Source organism: Schistocerca cancellata, chromosome 5 (genome assembly GCF_023864275.1).
Source record: "Schistocerca cancellata isolate TAMUIC-IGC-003103 chromosome 5, iqSchCanc2.1, whole genome shotgun sequence".
Classification (NCBI taxonomy): Eukaryota; Metazoa; Arthropoda; class Insecta; order Orthoptera; family Acrididae; genus Schistocerca; species Schistocerca cancellata.
In genome coordinates this window covers 321023767-321041478 of record NC_064630.1, presented here as the reverse complement: position 1 = coordinate 321041478, position 17712 = coordinate 321023767, and positions in this window count along the sequence as shown.

The window sequence follows — 17712 nt, the reverse complement described above, 5'->3', positions numbered from 1 at the left end:
GGAATGATAAACAGAAAATATAGTTTGTCACTACCCATATTCAAGGTGATGGAGCCTTATGGGCAAGCGAAGTAATAGATTATTGCCATACTCAAGAGAAATTCTAAAAAGCTTTTTTAAATAAATATTGGTCAGCAAAAACACAAGAGCATTTAAGGCCGCGATGTACAGTAGTAAGGTAAGCACACTGCGTAACTATTTTGAGAAGTATATAAAAAAGACAAAATACTGGGATGAACCAATGCCCAACCAAGAAGTCATATGGCTTTTAAAATCAAAATTACCAGTCTCAGTAAAAGAAAACTATTTCATGTACCAGATTCAGACGTAGAACTTTTCATGTCAACGCTTGATTCTATTGACCTTTTGCATGAAGAAACGAAATTGAACGGGGGCAGCAATGCTGAGATATCAAACAACAACAATAATAACTGCTACAAATATCACAATAAAAAGATAATGGTAACAAAAATGGTAATAGTTTGTCTCAGTCTTACAATGGTAATAATAACCTAGGGCGAAGGCGTAGGCAAGACAACAGATATCATCCAGGGTACAGCGATTACAATAGTGATAACAATAATCAGCCAAACCGCTGGCAACCACGACCACAGCAGTCAAGCAGTAATTGGCGTCCTAATACGGGAACCAATACGCAATCAGCTGGCGCTTCTACTCCACCGAACAGTGCCGCTGAACAAAATAGTTCTGGACAAAACTGGAGGCAACAGCCATCAGTAAGAATGGTAGAAGTGGTGAGCAACACTGCGCCCAGCACTTCGGAGACGTTAAACTAAGTGGGACCTTATTCAGCCCTCATATGGCGGTCACGGAAGAAGCAGGGGGCAAATGTCGTGAGAGCGTGTATTTAACAAGATATAATAACGGCAAAAATCCGATGAACTTTTGCGAAGAAAACTATTTGTGTAAACTAAAAGAAAAGGAAACAATCCAAGCTTCATTTCACGCAGTAGTAGGTGGAATAACAACTACAGTTACTGTTGACACGGGCGCGGCTACAAATTGTATGGCTTTAGAATTCTATAATAAGATCTGTGAACTTCAGACACCACATACGCTGCCTGTACACAATTGTAGGAACATTGGTGCGTTTGGAAATAAGTCAAAGGGAGTACGTATTCAGACTCATGTATTAATTGGAGCAGGTAATGGAGCTATAGAGAGCACATTCCTGGTTTGTGAAGTTTTATCAGTGAGCTGAATATGGGGAGTAGATTTCTTACAAGAAAGAGATGCAGTGATTGACCTTTCTTGTGGCACATGTGTATTGAAAGTGAATGGGAAGGGGAGAGCCCTACCACTCATTCAAAGCAAGCCGGTTCACAGGAAGTTATGTCAAGGAGTCCGAGTTAAATACATAAAACCAGAAGTAATTTTATGTGACAATCAATTTCCTATGTTGCCAGATCAAACACAGCCCAGTCAACAGCAATCTGATGTACGAGTACATTCTTGCAGTCAAGAAATACGAAGCAAAGTCTATGAATCAGTTTAAACACTGTACAACAAAACGAACTGATTGACCTTTTACGCAAATATATATCTGCTTTTGATGAAAAACCCGGTATAATTAAAGGATATGTGTATGCAATGCAAGTAAAGCCTCACGAAACGTTTTGTCAATCTACCTATTCTGTCCCGCGGGGCAGTAGAGAAGCTGTATCAAACGAAATCCGTTGCATGTTAGAATGGGATATTATAGAACCATCCATGTCACGATTTAGTAGTCCACTACTTACAGTGGCTAAACCCGGAGGAAGTGTACGTCTTGTGCTAGATGCAAGAAATATAAACAAAATTATCATACTCACATAGACGAGGTCAGAGAATTTAGAGCACCAAATTCGGAGATTTTACGATGTAAAGTATCTCAAAACAATTGACATGAAATTTCCATACTGGCAGGTGGAGATTTCAGAACGTTCTAGGAAATATACAGTATTCATTTTTGCAGGTAGGAGTTACCAGTTTAAAGTACTATCGTTTGGTTTCAACGTAAGCGCAGGTGTCTTTCTTACTGCATTAGATACTGTGCTCGGACCTGAATTGATTAACAGTACCACTATTTATGTAGATGACCTATTGACTGCTACTGCAACTTGGGCAGGTATTAGAAAAATTCAGTAATGCGGGGATAACCATAAACTTGAAAAAATCAAAATTTGCTAGAGACAATATAAAATTTCTGGGACACATAGTGACGCCCGAAGGCATAGCGTCTGACACTAAGTAAATGGAAGCGTTAAAAACATGCCACCTCACAGGTCAGAAAAGCAATTGAAAACCTTTTTGGGCATAGTGTCATGTTTTATGCGTTTCATACCCGGGCAGTTGCTTAACAACCAAGCCTTGTTAAGCTCACTAAAGAAAAATGCTTTGTGGATGAGGACAGCAAAATGTCAGGAAACTTTTCAGAACGTAAAACAAGTATTGTTAAATGCACAGGCCAAAGAATTCTGTATTGCAACAGATGCTTGCAGTTACGTTTAGGATCTTGCCTATTCCAACTATTTGAAGTAGGTGAGAAAACAGAAGTAAGAACCATTTCTTTCGCCAGCCGTACGTTGTCACAATGTGAACGAGTTTACTGTTCAACTGAACTAGAGGCATTAGGAGTGGTATGGATATTTAAAAAGTTCAACTATTATATTTATGGGCACCATGTAAAAGTATATTCTACCACCAAGCTCTAAGCTTTTTCCTTGTGTGCAAGTTGATGCATACGCCAGCACACCACTCTTCAAAAGGCTACAAACTCTGTCCCTACTTGCGCCATTCCACTTCCGTCACCGGTTGTAACGGACCGGTCACATCCTTCTGTCGTGATGAGTTGCGGGAACATTGGTTAAGTTCGACAGCGTAGATTAGGCGATGTCCTATCTAGTCGTTGCGTGTTCGATCGGCGGGGCAAATAGGCAAGAGTCCATCTAACATGGAGAAGCTGCAGCGAGAGAGACTGCTTACAGAAAAAAATCGTTTGTTAATGCATCAAGCTGCAGCAGACGCAAGTATGAAGCCTCGTCTGGTGGGCACAACCTAAAGGCCACTCCCGCTGAGGCAGCATGTTGGCGTTGTTCGGCGGCGGCCAATTGATGCCCAGTGAAGGGGCCCGTGTTCGATTTCCGGCCGGGTTGGAGAATTTTTTTCTTCTCTCGGGGATTGGTTGGTATGTTGTCCCTACGTTCGTATCGTCGTAATTGACATTCCAACGTTGAGCTGGAGGAATGGACATCTCACGCAGCCAATAAATTGAAGAAAACAAGAACAAGAACCATTCCCCGCATTCCTTCGGCTGTCAGGAAACGTACCACACATCTTTTCTCGTCTTTTTAAGTCTCCAGTTATCTGTTTTCTGCGCCATTGAGAGCAGCGGATGGTCGACGCGTGCACGTACGCGCTCTTTGTGTGAGTGCCCATGTCTCTCTAGCGGCCAGGTGGGAGCCTCAGTGCTCTTGAAACGTCCCCTTTGAACATTTATACACGACTGTGCTTAAACTGACACACAATATTTTTATAGCGCAACGCAATCTGACTTTCAGAAATCCCTACAAAGGAATGGCCCTGACTAACATTAACCTGTACCTTTCACAAATCACTTACCTCACCAAAAATCTTCGTTACTCGAACTACTGCAATACAGCGAGCGCCACTACTGCCAGCTAAATAAAAGATTCAAACTACGGAAGTCACTAACTACTGATAGGGATAGTTAGCAAATGAAAGATTTTGATAGAGAATAAACAATGTATTTACCTTAATAATCATAATATATATAGCAGTTCATGCCATTCAGTATTACAAATCTCAAAACTCCGCCATCTCTCTCCCCACATCCACCACTGCTGGCGGCTCACATCCAACTGCGCAACGCTACGCGCTGTTCACATCCAGCTGCCGCTGCCCAACACTACAATGGCAGACAACAATGCAAACTAGCCACAGACTGCACACAGCACAGCCAGTGATTTTCGTACAGAGAGCGCTACGTGGCGGCGGCGTTACCAATATAAGAACCTAAACAGCCTACTTACATAGCCCCCATGCTCCCCACAAAAAATTTTACAAACTGTTTTGGGCACTGGGCAGTATATATTTGTTAAAATTTTTCATAATCGTAATTACAAAATCAAATGCACACACTTATTGATACAATGTTGGTCAAAAGCTAAAATTTTCTCACAGTCCATAAAGATAGTCCTGATCATTCATCATAATAGTAATTACAGTTTTTTTTCACAAAGTCTCATTAGTGAAAGAAATTGCACACAGAAGTAGTGGATTTCCATGCAGTCTTGAAGAAGTAGTGTTGTCCTTCCAACGGAAAGACAGTGCTGACTCTTGACTTGCAGACAGGTAATGGGCCACAACAGAGCAAACCCACAGCAGAGTCATTCGAAGTTTTGAAGAATATTGGTAGGTAGGTCATCACAGAGCAGACCCACTGTAGTCCTGGTAGAGAATATGGTATTGGTGGGCCACCAGAGGCGCAGACCCACTGCAGTCCTTGTAGAAATAATGGTATTGGTGGGCCATTAAAGATGCAGACCTACTGCAGTCCATATAGAGACGGCCAGCAGCCATCTGTTGCGACTGTGCAGGTGCATATTCACCATCGAAGAGTCTTGCGGAGAATGTAGCAAGTCCATAAACCACCACTTGTGCACGCACAAAGTTTTTGCAATTGTCCTTAGAAGTCTTGCAGATAATATAGCAAGTCCATAAACCACCACTTGTACACACACGAAGTTTTTGGAATTGTCCTTAGAACCAGCAGTGCTGTTATTCAGTCCCTTGCTGAATTAGTAACACACGTGCAAACACTAACAGTCCCTACTTCTCGCATATTGTCCATATACTATGACCAACAGAAACGTGTGCAGTGAAATGCAACTTACAAGTTAATAATATGATGAACTGGTGTCAATTACAATTTTATAACATAAGAATACAATTACAAAGGTACAAAATACATTATTAAAGAACATAACAATACAGATAACATTTGTAGTACAGGCTTTACAACAAAATAGAAATAAACATATACATCAATCTTAGAGGAATTATGAGATAAGTAGATATATAAAAGATCAGAATAATTATTGAAACATCAACTTCACACATGAGCATTAAAACAAAACAGAATAAATAATGTCTAAGCATATTTACAAGGTAAATAACATATTATTAATGCCAATTATATTTGAGGATAACAGTATTCCTCATCATAGTGAATGTAGCTTAGTATTAGAAGAAGAAAAAATTCTATGAAACTACACAGAGACAGGAAGAAAACAAATACACAAGGGTACACAAACACATAGGGGGATAACACAAAAGTAAAGGACAGGGTTCGTTTTCATTGTAACATTTGGTACTGCAGTCCAACCCAAAACTTCATTCCATAAATCTTTTTTTTTCTTATTTCAACATTGGTTTCCACCAAAAAAATCCTATCCAAGCATGCTTTCTGTGTTCTTCTCGTATAACCTCTCAGTGCATTTCTTCAAATTCATCGCAACTCATTCTCTTATATTCTACCCCCTCTTAAGCTAACTTAAATCTACTGAGCTCAGATGCTAAACTAAGTGACGAAGCAATGCAGCAGCATAAAACAATTAACACTAACATCAATGACAAAAAATTTAAATAGGCAAAGCAATTGCAGGACTACAACTAATATAAGGCACTGTGCAGCAAACAAGAAAAATAAATCAGTAGTAAAACTAGCTTAGAAGAGTAAGACAAATTAAAATTCAGTAGCACTATGCCTGGCAAACAGCAGCAGCAAATATAAAAAATATAAAACTTATATCTATACATGACAAAGCTCAAGCAGAAAAAATATTACAGTAAAAATGACCATGTTTAATACTTATGTCACAACTTAACACTAGAGTGATGCATCACAAAAACTTACTCTACCAAAAAAAATTACCAAGTAGTTGAAAAGAAAATTATGTATGCAGTTCCTGTGAAGGGAAATGACTTTGTGCTCCCCCATTTTTGGGAAATGTGTTACAAAATTAGTATTTACTGGATCTGTAGACAGAAAATATTTATATTAGTACATCTATAAAATTCTATTTTAACCAATGCTGCAGTGCAGCTAGAAACTTGATATTAAACAAAATGTGTAAATAAATACATAAAGCAAGCCATATGGCATTTTTCTCAACTAGCAAGACAATAGCCGTGAAATGTTTCTCATCGTTTCATTAGGCATTTCAGTAAATATCATAAATTACGAGCTCCACAGTATGCTTTCAACAAGGAAATGTCAATAGCAAGGATAATGGCCTCCCTTTTTTTTCTACCTGCGCTTCCGAAAAGGCACACCCTAATGGCTTGTTCTCCAGGCGTCTGACACAGCTGGGTGCCCACGACGCATTACGTGCAGGTGGTCACTTAACTTTCTTACGGAAATATTTACGACAACAGTTTCCGCTACAGCGACAGTCTCATATACAAAATTTCACGGGTCGAGAATTTGCATTGCAAATGTGTAGAAACAAAATCTTATGAATATAACAGTGTCCAAAACATTTTTGTCGGCATTGTAATACATTCACGCATTTACATACATTTCATAACTCTTAAAGTACGATTCTTGGTTTCCAACATCCTTATTCACAAACCAGAGTCCCTAACCACTACTCATTATTCCTTACCTCATTATACATATACATATTCGTCGACACTTCTTCAATATTTCATCATAAGAGATACGTAGCATAATCAAATAACTCATATAGCATCAGCCTATTAATCATAAACATACCTCAGCAGCATAATACACATCGTCGTCGTAATAATAACATCATAACACCTCAGTCAAATCTCAAAAACGTCGTAGCTTTCTGCAATAATTTCAAAACCTAAAGAAAATTCTCTGCTCATTTCAATAGTGTCATCTACCTCAAACGTACTTTAAAAATCATGATCTCATACCAAATACATCATTCAAAGCTCTCATAGTATCACAATGGGTCCGAAAAAATATGAACAGTTCACACAGTACAGACAAAATACAATTTCGTAAGTGTGAAGTAATCCAACTCTGTAATTGCGTAAACATGTGTCACTGACGTATTAAAAAAGTTTGTCTCTCTCAGTTAAATGATCAGATAGCTGTGTAATTTATGTATTAGAGAAATATGGTACCGATGTGTAAAGTTGTATAAGCAAATACCATATTAGCTAGAGCTCCTTGTGCTTGCCAAACACATGGTACACAAAGCAGGTGTGTACCCCCCTGAGGATTAATGTAATTATACCCTCAGGTGTTACAGATTACACCAATGGAATGAAATGTATCACAGAAAACTTTCTTTGTATTTCAAAAATCTTGAAAAATAAATGGTTTAAGTACAAAATTAAGCACTCAAATGCGTGTCCTGTAGTGCTAAATGTGCATCTTGTTGTAAGATAATCTCTGTGGAAGTGTTGTAGTTATTTTCCTCCGAAAGCTAAGTTCTGCAGAAGCCAATGTACTTACCTCATGATAAACAAAAGTGAAATGCTGTGCGTATAGATATCTTAGTTATTATGCGTATTGTTGTGATGATGAAAGTACTGTGCTGTAACGTAGTTGTGCTACAGAAAAGGCTGTCTCCTTGTAGCTATACCACAAAAGTTACTACTAAAACATGTTTTACTTTCCAGAATAATTCAGAAAAACCTGTGCAGATATGAAACAGAAACACCGCAAACAGATTCTAAGTCTGACAAAGCATACTAGTAACGTAAAGTGAAAAGTTATATGGCAAAGACAAAGTTAAAAGTCAGATTATCTTTCAATAAACGGTTTTACATGTGAAATGTGGTGTAAACCTTTACTCTTCCTAGTACGCATAGTTTCAACTTCAACGCAATTATCATGTGGTATACGTCGGATTCTGTAAGGTCCAATGTAAACTAGAAAGAATTTGTGACTCACGTGTTTCTTCTTATGTGACAATGAATGAGCTTTAATGAGAACTTTCTGACCAATATACAATTTCTTTGCATTTGCTTTACCGTGTAGTTTTCTCCTTTTGTCTGCTGCAGCTTTTATATTTTTAAGAGCCAAATCAATTATGTCTTTGTGTCGAAGTTTACGTGTATTCGGGAAAGGTACAAGCTCTCTGATTCTGTTTGGTGGTTCTTCATTCTTTAGTACAAGAGTAGGTGGTAAAGCAGTGGAATCATGAGGCATTTCATTCAGCACATTTTGAAATAAGTGTAAATATCTGTCCCAATGCTGATGCTTTCTGTGACAATAAAGTCTGCAAAGCTTATTGATTTCTTTCATAATCCGTTCAGATGGGTTACAATGTGGTGAGTACAATGAAATAAAAACAGGTTTGTTTTTATGATTCCGAAGCATGCGTGACCAAACAGCAAATCTGAATTGCAGTCCATTATCTGAAATGACTTTAGAAACGTGGCCAACTTCACGTAAGAAATTTTTAACAAAGGCGTTGGATACAGACCGTCCAGTGGCTTTACGTAACGGAGTGAAAGAAACAAATTTTGAAGTAAGTTCAACAGCGACTAGAATGTACGAAAATCCATTAGATGTTCTGACAAGCGGTCCCAAAAGATCAACAGCAGCAAATTCTTTTAATTTGGAAGGAATGATAGGAAACAGCGGAGCACGATGTGAGATAGTAGATGGTTTCGCCTTTTGACAAAGTTTACAAATAGACAAGACTCTTCGAATTCGCTTTTCCATATTGTTAAAATAACAAGTCGTTCGAAGAATATGATAACATTTTCGTTGACCAAAATGTGCATAGCTGAAATGAATGTACCAAATGAGCTTATTAACAAAGTCGTCAGGAATGCAAAGTACCCATAGCTTGTCATCAACAGTGCAGCGTTTGAACAGTATGTTGTTTCTAACCAGATAATAATGCCGAATCTGAGTGTGCGGCTTTTCATGCCATTTGCTTTTGATGTCTTTCCAAATCGGATCTTTATCTTGTTCATGAGCAATGTCCTTTAAAGATGTGGTGATGAAGTTTTCAAAGGCAACTTTCTGAATGTAAAGAATACTGAAATTTTTCTCGAGGTTGCCTTCTGTGTTACTTTTCTCAAGCCCAGCCAGTGCGCGTGACAGCGCGTCCGCAACAATGTTCTCCTTGCCGGGAATGTAGACTATTGTGAAGCGGAATTCTTGCACAAACAATGCCCAACGTTTTAATCTATCATGATTTAATTTTGAAGACATAAGAAATTGTAATGCACGATGATCACTGTATACTTTTACGTGCTTACCAGAAAGAAAGAAATGGAATTTGTTAAATGCCCAAACGATAGCTAAAGCTTCTAATTCAGTAACGGAATAATTTTTTTCAGATTTTGTTAGCACTCGACTAGCAAAAGCAATGGTTTTCTGAATGGTAGTGTCATATTCAATGGCTTCTTGAGATAAATGGGCACCAAGACCGACTTTAGAAGAATCCATGCTAAGGCAGAAATCTTGTGACAGATCTGGATGAGCTAGTATTGGCGCGTTAAGTAGCGATTCTTTCAAAGAATTGAATTCCAACTGTGCTTGTTCGTCCCAGTTCCAAATAGTATTTTTTCCAGTGAGAGAACAAAGTTTTGGTGTAACAAGAATTTGCATATTCAGAAAACGACGGTAAAAATTTACGAGACCTAGAAAACTGCGGACTTGTTTTTTTGTGGATGGAACTGGAATGGCTCTGATTGCTTCTAACTTTTCAGGATCCGACTGAATGCCTTCAGAAGAAATAATATGTCCCAAAAACTTCACCTTTGTCCTACCGAATTCAGACTTTTCCAAGTTAACTGTAATTCCAGATTCTGCAAAAATACGTAACAAACTGTTGAGGATGCGATTATGTTGTTCCCATGAAGCTTCTGCTATTAGAATATCGTCCACATATAAGGTGATGTGACGTTTTAAGAACTCAGGTAATATGGAATTTAGCCCGCGAATGAATGCTGCTGAAGAAATGTTCAAACCAAAAGGAAGTTTCCGAAATTGATAACAAACGCCGAAACAAAGGAAAGCTGTGTATTTTCTACATTCTGGATGAAGTTCGATCTGATAAAAGCTGGATCTGAGATCAATGGAAGACAACACTTTTACACCATTAAAATTTTGAAGAAGTTCTTCCATCGTCTGCGGCCTGAATGTTTCAGGAATGATGATAGTATTGATTTGTCTCGAATCTAAAACAAGCCTGATCGATCCATTTTTCTTCTCAACAACATGTAATGGGTTGTTGTATGAGCTTACTGCAGGCTCAATAATGCCCTCATTAAGCATAGATTGTATTTCTGTTCTAACACGGTCCCTATAATGCGCCGAAATTACGTATGGTCTAACACAAAATTTAGTATGCTCACGAACACGAAATTGGTATTGAAATCCCTTGATTGTTCCTGTTTTGTGAGTAAAAACTATGGAATGTGCTTGAAAAATCTCAAAAAGGTTCTGCCTATCAGTGTCATTACAATTCTCAATTGTTTGAATTTTATGCTGAATTAACTCATTAATTTCAAATATGCCGTCGATGTCATCCCTGTCAGTACTTGCAGAGTGATTGTTAGTGTCTAGTTCTGTAGAAAATTCCGAACTGTTGTCTAACAGAAGGTAAAGTCGATTAATTTCCTCATCATGGTTTGAGAGCCAATCTTCAAATTTCAAAGCTGTTGACTTACCTTTTTTCTCTAAACTTATTTCAGCATCGTGAAAGTTTAAGATTGCTTTGTATTCATTCAAAAAGTCTACTCCCAATATAATTTCCGTCGACAATAATGGAACAATAAGAAAGTTCATAGAGAAGCAGTGGCTTTGAAGAATTCTAAGTTGGTTTGTTGGCATACATCTACACTTTTTCCAATGATTGCACCTTGCAATTTAATCTTACGTAACGGAAGTGTGGGGCAATCGTTCGATTTGTTGCACTTGCTAAAAGCTGTTTCGCTAATTACTGAAATGGGACTGCCAGAGTCAAGTACTGCCGTAAATTTTACGTCATTTACAGTAATGTGAATCCCAGGATATGCAATGTTGTTATGTTTTACGTCGTGTTCCTGGAGTAAGATGTCCCTAATGTCTTCCATTTTTACGTAAATACTAACTACGGCAGCTGTGTCGTCAGTTTCAAAAGTACGTTTTGTGGCTGCCAGTGGTGTGAGTCATTGCCTATTGTCTCTTTGTTGGCGCGCGTCGTTATTGGGATTTCGAGACCTAACTTCTACAAATTCACTGTGACGAGAGGGCCCTGCTCTGTTTAAAACCCGCCAGTTCTGATGCAGTTCAGGTCTGTCTTTACGATCATATTGTCTGTCGTCATGTCGGTAGATTCCATAGTTTCTTTCTTGTCGGTCACGTGGTGGAGAATTTCTCCCTGAGTCGTAACTGCGCGCTGGACCGTTGCGTCTAAAGTTATTCTGTCTCCCTTGATAATAATTATTTTGGTTCCCATATTTTCTGTTTCTCTGATTGTCTCTGTGATAGTCATTACCGCAGAGAGGTGATCTTTACCTGTAATTATTACTACTCTGCCAATGGTTGTCATACGGGTGGTGTCTGTTTTGGTCACGATTTACGTTATAAGAATAGCCTTGTCGTGTATTATTTCTGTCATTGCGGAATTGTGACAGATGTGACCTGTAATTGTTGTGCTCCTGTTTTCGCGTTCCGCGATTGTCAGTGTCAATTTCCAGTTCTTGTAACAGTCCCTGAAAAGCTTCAATGTCGTCTTTTCAATGTCCTGCTAAAATAATAAGTCGTAAATGTTCAGGCAGTTTGATTAAGCAAATGCAGATGAGTTCTGAGGGGCTGTATGGGTTTGAAAGATACTGATTCTTATGCAATGTGTCTTCAAAATATATCATAAGACTGGAAAATTCAGATTGTTCGAAACGTTTCATCATTATGATACTATGTTTTACTCGGTCTTGTGTAGCTTGAGACCAATATGTTGCGAGGAACGCATGGTAAAATTCTCCTTCACTGTGACAATCGTGAATGACCGATCGCATTCTTATAGCTGGTTCATTCTCCAAGTAGCCACACATAAATTCTAACCTGTGCTCCAATGACCAGTTGGGAGGAAAACAATGAGAGAATTGATGGAGCCACGCTTGTGGATGAATGTCGTTGGCAGAATTCTTAAACGTTTTGAATTTACGTGTAGTAATGAACAGCTTATAATCAAAATTATCATGTTGGCGAGTCGCATGTCGGTCATTGTTACGGCGTTTCGGCGGTTCCATCTCAAAATTCGGTGTACCTTGCCAATTTCTTTCATAATTTCCGAAGTGCCCTGTGTTATTATTTTGTGGGTGTTCCGTATTTCTAAGTTCCTCTTCCCATGTTGGAGCATGAGTGTCCTCTGAAATACGTAATTCTTGTATTACCTGTGTCAGCTGATCTTGTACTTCCCGGATTTCTCTTTGGTGTTGCGTATTAACTTGATTCAGATTTTGTTTCAGTTTCCTAATTTGTTCGCACTCTTCTGTCATTAAAGACTACCGGTTTTGTGTCATTCAGATTATCATCAACCTTCGTAGATAAGTTAGTGACCTGATCCGAAAGTTCGGCTACTTTCTCCGATAGTGAACACATTTCCTCAGTGTGTTTTTCTGAACCAAGCTTCAGAGTGTCCATTTGTGTTGAAATCGAATCTACTGTGTCCTTTAAGTTTTCCTGAGTTTTTGCAAGTTGCGTGACCGAATCGGTAGATGCAACTGAGTCAATTTTAGCCCACAAGGTCTCATGATTTTCATGAACAATGGTTTGCAGTTCTTTTATGGCTGCTTCGTGATTCTGTAATGCATTTTCATGCAGCGAAAAAATAGGTTGAAAATGCTCACAAATTTGTGTTTTTACGTCATTACAGACTTTTTGACATTTCGATTCAATGTTATGTAACTCAGTAGTTAAATCTTCACGTGTTTGTTCAAGTGTGGTGTCTAACTTCCGAAGATTTTGTTCCATTGTGTCTAACTTTTGAAGCTTTTGCAGTGTTTGTCTCTGATTTTGTTCCATTGTGTCTAACTTTTGAAGCTTTTGCTGTGTTTGTCTCTGATTTTGTTCCATTGTGTCTAACTTTTGAAGATTTTGTCCCATTTGTTTCTGATTTTGTTCAAACGTTGTGTCTAACTTTTGTAGCCTTTGTCCCATTTGTTGCATTACCTGTAATAACAGTGCACTGGTGTCTGAAACATGTTCCTCAGTGCTATTCGGCAACGCATTTGAACCGGCAATATTCGCAGTTTGAATAGCAGAAAATGTGTCTTGACTTATTTGAGAAAAGGGTGAGGACGCAAAACCTGAATCTACAGTATTTGCAAGATTGTGTCCTGTCATTTCGGATTCCTGAGGCAAGCTGTTGCCGACCGATCGATCGATAATGCTTCCCTGTTCACTAATTGTTTCACTGTCTACACCATTGTTTGCAGCCCGCTCCATTTCCCTATGTACAATTACCAAATTACTACTTTGAACATTAGTTAATTCATTACTCGGTGGCGCTAACACACTGCTTTCGTCTTCACTGTCATTTCTCAGTTTACTTTGGAGCCTAGTATTACGTTTTTCACACGCCATTATTGTCACAATATTTCACACGACAACACAGAGAAGCACAATTTGAAGAGCAAAAATAAGAGAACACATTAACATAGAACTGAAAATAATATCTAGTTAATTGCAAGCGCAGCTGCGAAATACTTGGTGCAAATCTACATGCATGCTACAACTGTTTTACTGTGCAACAATGAAAAACCACAACTACCAAGGAAATTCTCTCTATAATTACGCGCTAGCAATAAACAAAATCTACACTAAATACACAAACTACAAGAAAAAATCAGAAGATTCCAGTGAGGTATCCTAGGCTAAGGGTCGACATATGAATCGTCCCCTTTGAACATTTATACACGACTGTGCTTAAACTGACACACAATATTTTTTTAGCGCAACGCAATCTGACTTTCAGAAATCCCTACAAAGGAATGGCCCTGACTAACATTAACCTGTACCTTTCACAAATCACTTACCTCACCAAAAATCTTCGTTACTCGAACTACTGCAATACAGCGAGCGCCACTACTGCCAGCTAAATAAAAGATTCAAACTACGGAAGTCACTAACTACTGACAGGGATAGTTAGCAAATGAAAGATTTTGATAGAGAATAAACAATGTATTTACCTTAATAATCATAATATATATAGCAGTTCATGCCATTCAGTATTACAAATCTCAAAACTCCGCCATCTCTCTCCCCACATTCACCACTGCTGGCGACTCACCTCCAACTGCGCAACGCTACGCGCTGTTCACATCCAGCTGCCGCTGCCCAACACTACAATGGCAGACAACAATGCAAACTAGCCACAGACTGCACACAGCACAGCCAGTGATTTTCATACAGAGAGCGCTACGTGGCGGCGGCGTTACCAATATAAGAACCTAAACAGCCTACTTACACTCTTATACGAAACACAACATCTTCTGTAGCCACTTCGGCAGCTTCTGGCTTGTTTCATTTTTAACGTTATATGTACTTGTTACTCTCTAACTGTATTTCTACGTTTAGCCTGGAATGTGTCAAATTTTCTACAGTTTAGCGTTCTATGATTTTCTTGGTATCGTTGTTTTCATAAGATTTTTTGCTCGTGCAACGTAGTGTAACTTTAATACTTGAAGTTTTCTGTCTGTCTGAATGTCTACGTCGTGTAAAAGCATACTGATTAATTATACTTCATATAAATCTTAAGTGACTGAGATACTTAAATGCATAATTTAATATATAATATGAAGAGAACTTTATATTGGCGCCCTCTACCCTCCCCTCCCTCTCGAGCGTTTGAGAAAGGACATCAAAAATTTAAAAAATATAATTTTCAAAAATATGTTGATTCTGTAGCTCACATCTTTCTGAAGCGTTTGATGTATAATACATATATGTTCCAGGCAGTGTAAGACATGTTTTTAATATATAAGAAACTATCAGCCTCGATTGCGGTAATGAAACCAACCTTTACCCAGGTTTCAGCCCAAGTAATTGAGCCTTCTTCAGAAGATATATCTGGATCTATAATATGTCTAAGAGGGCATGGTCTAGAAATAAAAGTAAAACAGCCTGAATAGGCGCAGTCACATTTTAAAAATGCGGTACATAAGTACTAAGTGAACACCAAGACTTAAGCTTTGGCGTGCGCCTCGTCTCCATGGACACCATGCTGTGAGCCTCTGGAGCTAACGTGAAGCTTAAGTAGGACTAGATAACCCGCTGCAAATCAAAATGGCGGGGAACATAGCGCATGTCTGAGACAATGACTGTCAAAGATAAAAGACCAACGCAGTTATATCTTAAAACAACTGACTTATAGAAAGGTTGAAAATCTTAAACATAAAGCCTGTGCACCAGGTTATGACTAAAATGTAACGAACAATGCTTGGATTTATATAAGTTCGAACACACTATCCCGACTTACACAATTAGAATATATCGGCCCTTTTACTACTAATTCTGCGTGACGCACCCATCATTATTAATGAAAGATGGCGTAGGACATAAAACAGCGAAACTGTAGTTTGTAAACGCCATAATGCAATAATCTCGGTGAACCTGTACACAGAAGGTCGACTAGATGTTTTTATCAGTTGATGTAGATGTACTTCTTATTGCTGACACGCACTGAATGAAGAATATTATCGCCTCGTGATGACTGGGTGTTGTGTGCTGTCCTTAGGTTAGTTAGGTTTAAGTAGTTCTAAGTTCTAGGGGACTCATGACGATAGATGTTAAGTCCCATATTGCTCCGAGCCATTTTTTTGAAGAATATTATCAAGATTAATTTTATATTATTACTAGAAATAACGCGTGAGTAAACGAACAACGCCACATCGACATGTCATAGCAAATGACCAGCATAAGTCAAGTTATGTTTTACGTGTAAAATAATATGGTAATTGCGTGAACGGACGTGCAACGCCCTTTCATCGCCCTTATACTCTATCGACCGACAGAGGTCAATTTCACTAGGCGCTACAAAAGAGAATTATCTCCTCTTAATTAAAGGCTATTATTAAATAAATATGATATGGTAAAACGTGCTTGACCCAAAAAGACACGTAGGAAAATTTTATGGACACTTCACATAGGAAGACAGCATGTTCTTCACAGGGAAGAATTAAAAAAATAAAAGATAGCTACTAACTTGCCCATGTGCATGCCATAAATGGACAAGGATGAAGTCGTCTCTGGATTGCAACTACAAATAAATGTAAAGAGAATTAAATCCCAAAAGGTCGAGACGAACCATCTAAACTCTAAACAATGTTGAAAGTACAAAAACATGTTTTTTAGGCTTTAGTGTGCTGAAGTGCAGTGCCTCGCCTATACACACAACGTTCTTCTATCGCATGTAACTGTATTTCACTCTGTGGAATTCAAACGTGTAAACTTTGTAATGGAACCCATAAACCTATATTCATGGCAGTGACCGGGAGAATAAGAACGCTTCAGAAAGTTTGCACTCTTTATTGCCTATTAGCTAACACATTTATCTTTTGTGTAAAATAAAATTAAATAAAGGAAACATAAAACCAGTAAAGACAAGAGACGGGCAAGACAGCACATATTTCTTCAATCCTTAGATCCCAGCATTTTATCTCTCTAGTCTTGTGCCTTTCTAATATTGCAGCAATTGTAAAACAGACCAAAGAAGCGAGAATGTTTTGGCACAAATGGTCATTTTTATCTACTTCATCTAGATAAATAACACGACAGAATATGATCAACGATGTACCAATATCAAATGCCTGTTAGGTCTTCTGCAAGAAAAAAGTTTTATGTTAGGAAATAGTTTGACATTTCATTCAAATGCACCAGTTTCTCAAGCATGAGACCGAAAAGTAATAGTACTAGTACGAAATTTTTACATAAATTTGGAGCCATCATATTATTCCACATAATTTGTGTGACATTCCCGTTTCTTCTCCTTCCTCGTTCAAAAGAACAATCTTGTCATCACTAATTTTGTAATTATTCCTGTCATTGTCAAAACTTATTCTCTGGTGAGCTTCACTAGCTCTACCAGAATCAGCGCTACTTCGAGAATAGGATTTGAGTAGCTGCTAGCCAGGGACTGTACAGCTGGCCGTCAGGAATGTAGCGATTTGGCAAAAATTTTCTGTCAAAATTTCATTTCCTTGGATACACCGAGAAATCTTTCGTACCTGTTATTCGTGTTGGTCGTTTATTTCCACTCTGGTGATCTGAATCTATGGATTTCGCTAGTAATTATAATAACGCTTATCATTCGGACACCAAATCAATCACATAAACGAACAGCGACTGGCATTCACCCGAACTGGTTAATTCGGCTCAGCTCGTATAGCCCCGTCCCTTTTTGCCTGCGGGGAAGTTCTTTATTTCTAGATGCGACGGGGATTCCCCAGGCAGAAACATCACGTGAACTATGCATGCATTCAAAAAACAACTTATGATTTGTTCAAAAATCAACTTAGAATGTGCTCAAAAAACAACAGGGGTGTATTTCAAAATCACATGAACAATCAACAGATCATCGTGTGTATTTCAAAATCACATGAACAATCAACAGATCATCGTGTGCTGGGTGCTAGGCGCTTTGTGAAGCAAGGTCTTTTTTCTTCAAGAATGTGAAATTGACGCCTCCTGTAATTGCCGTCGGA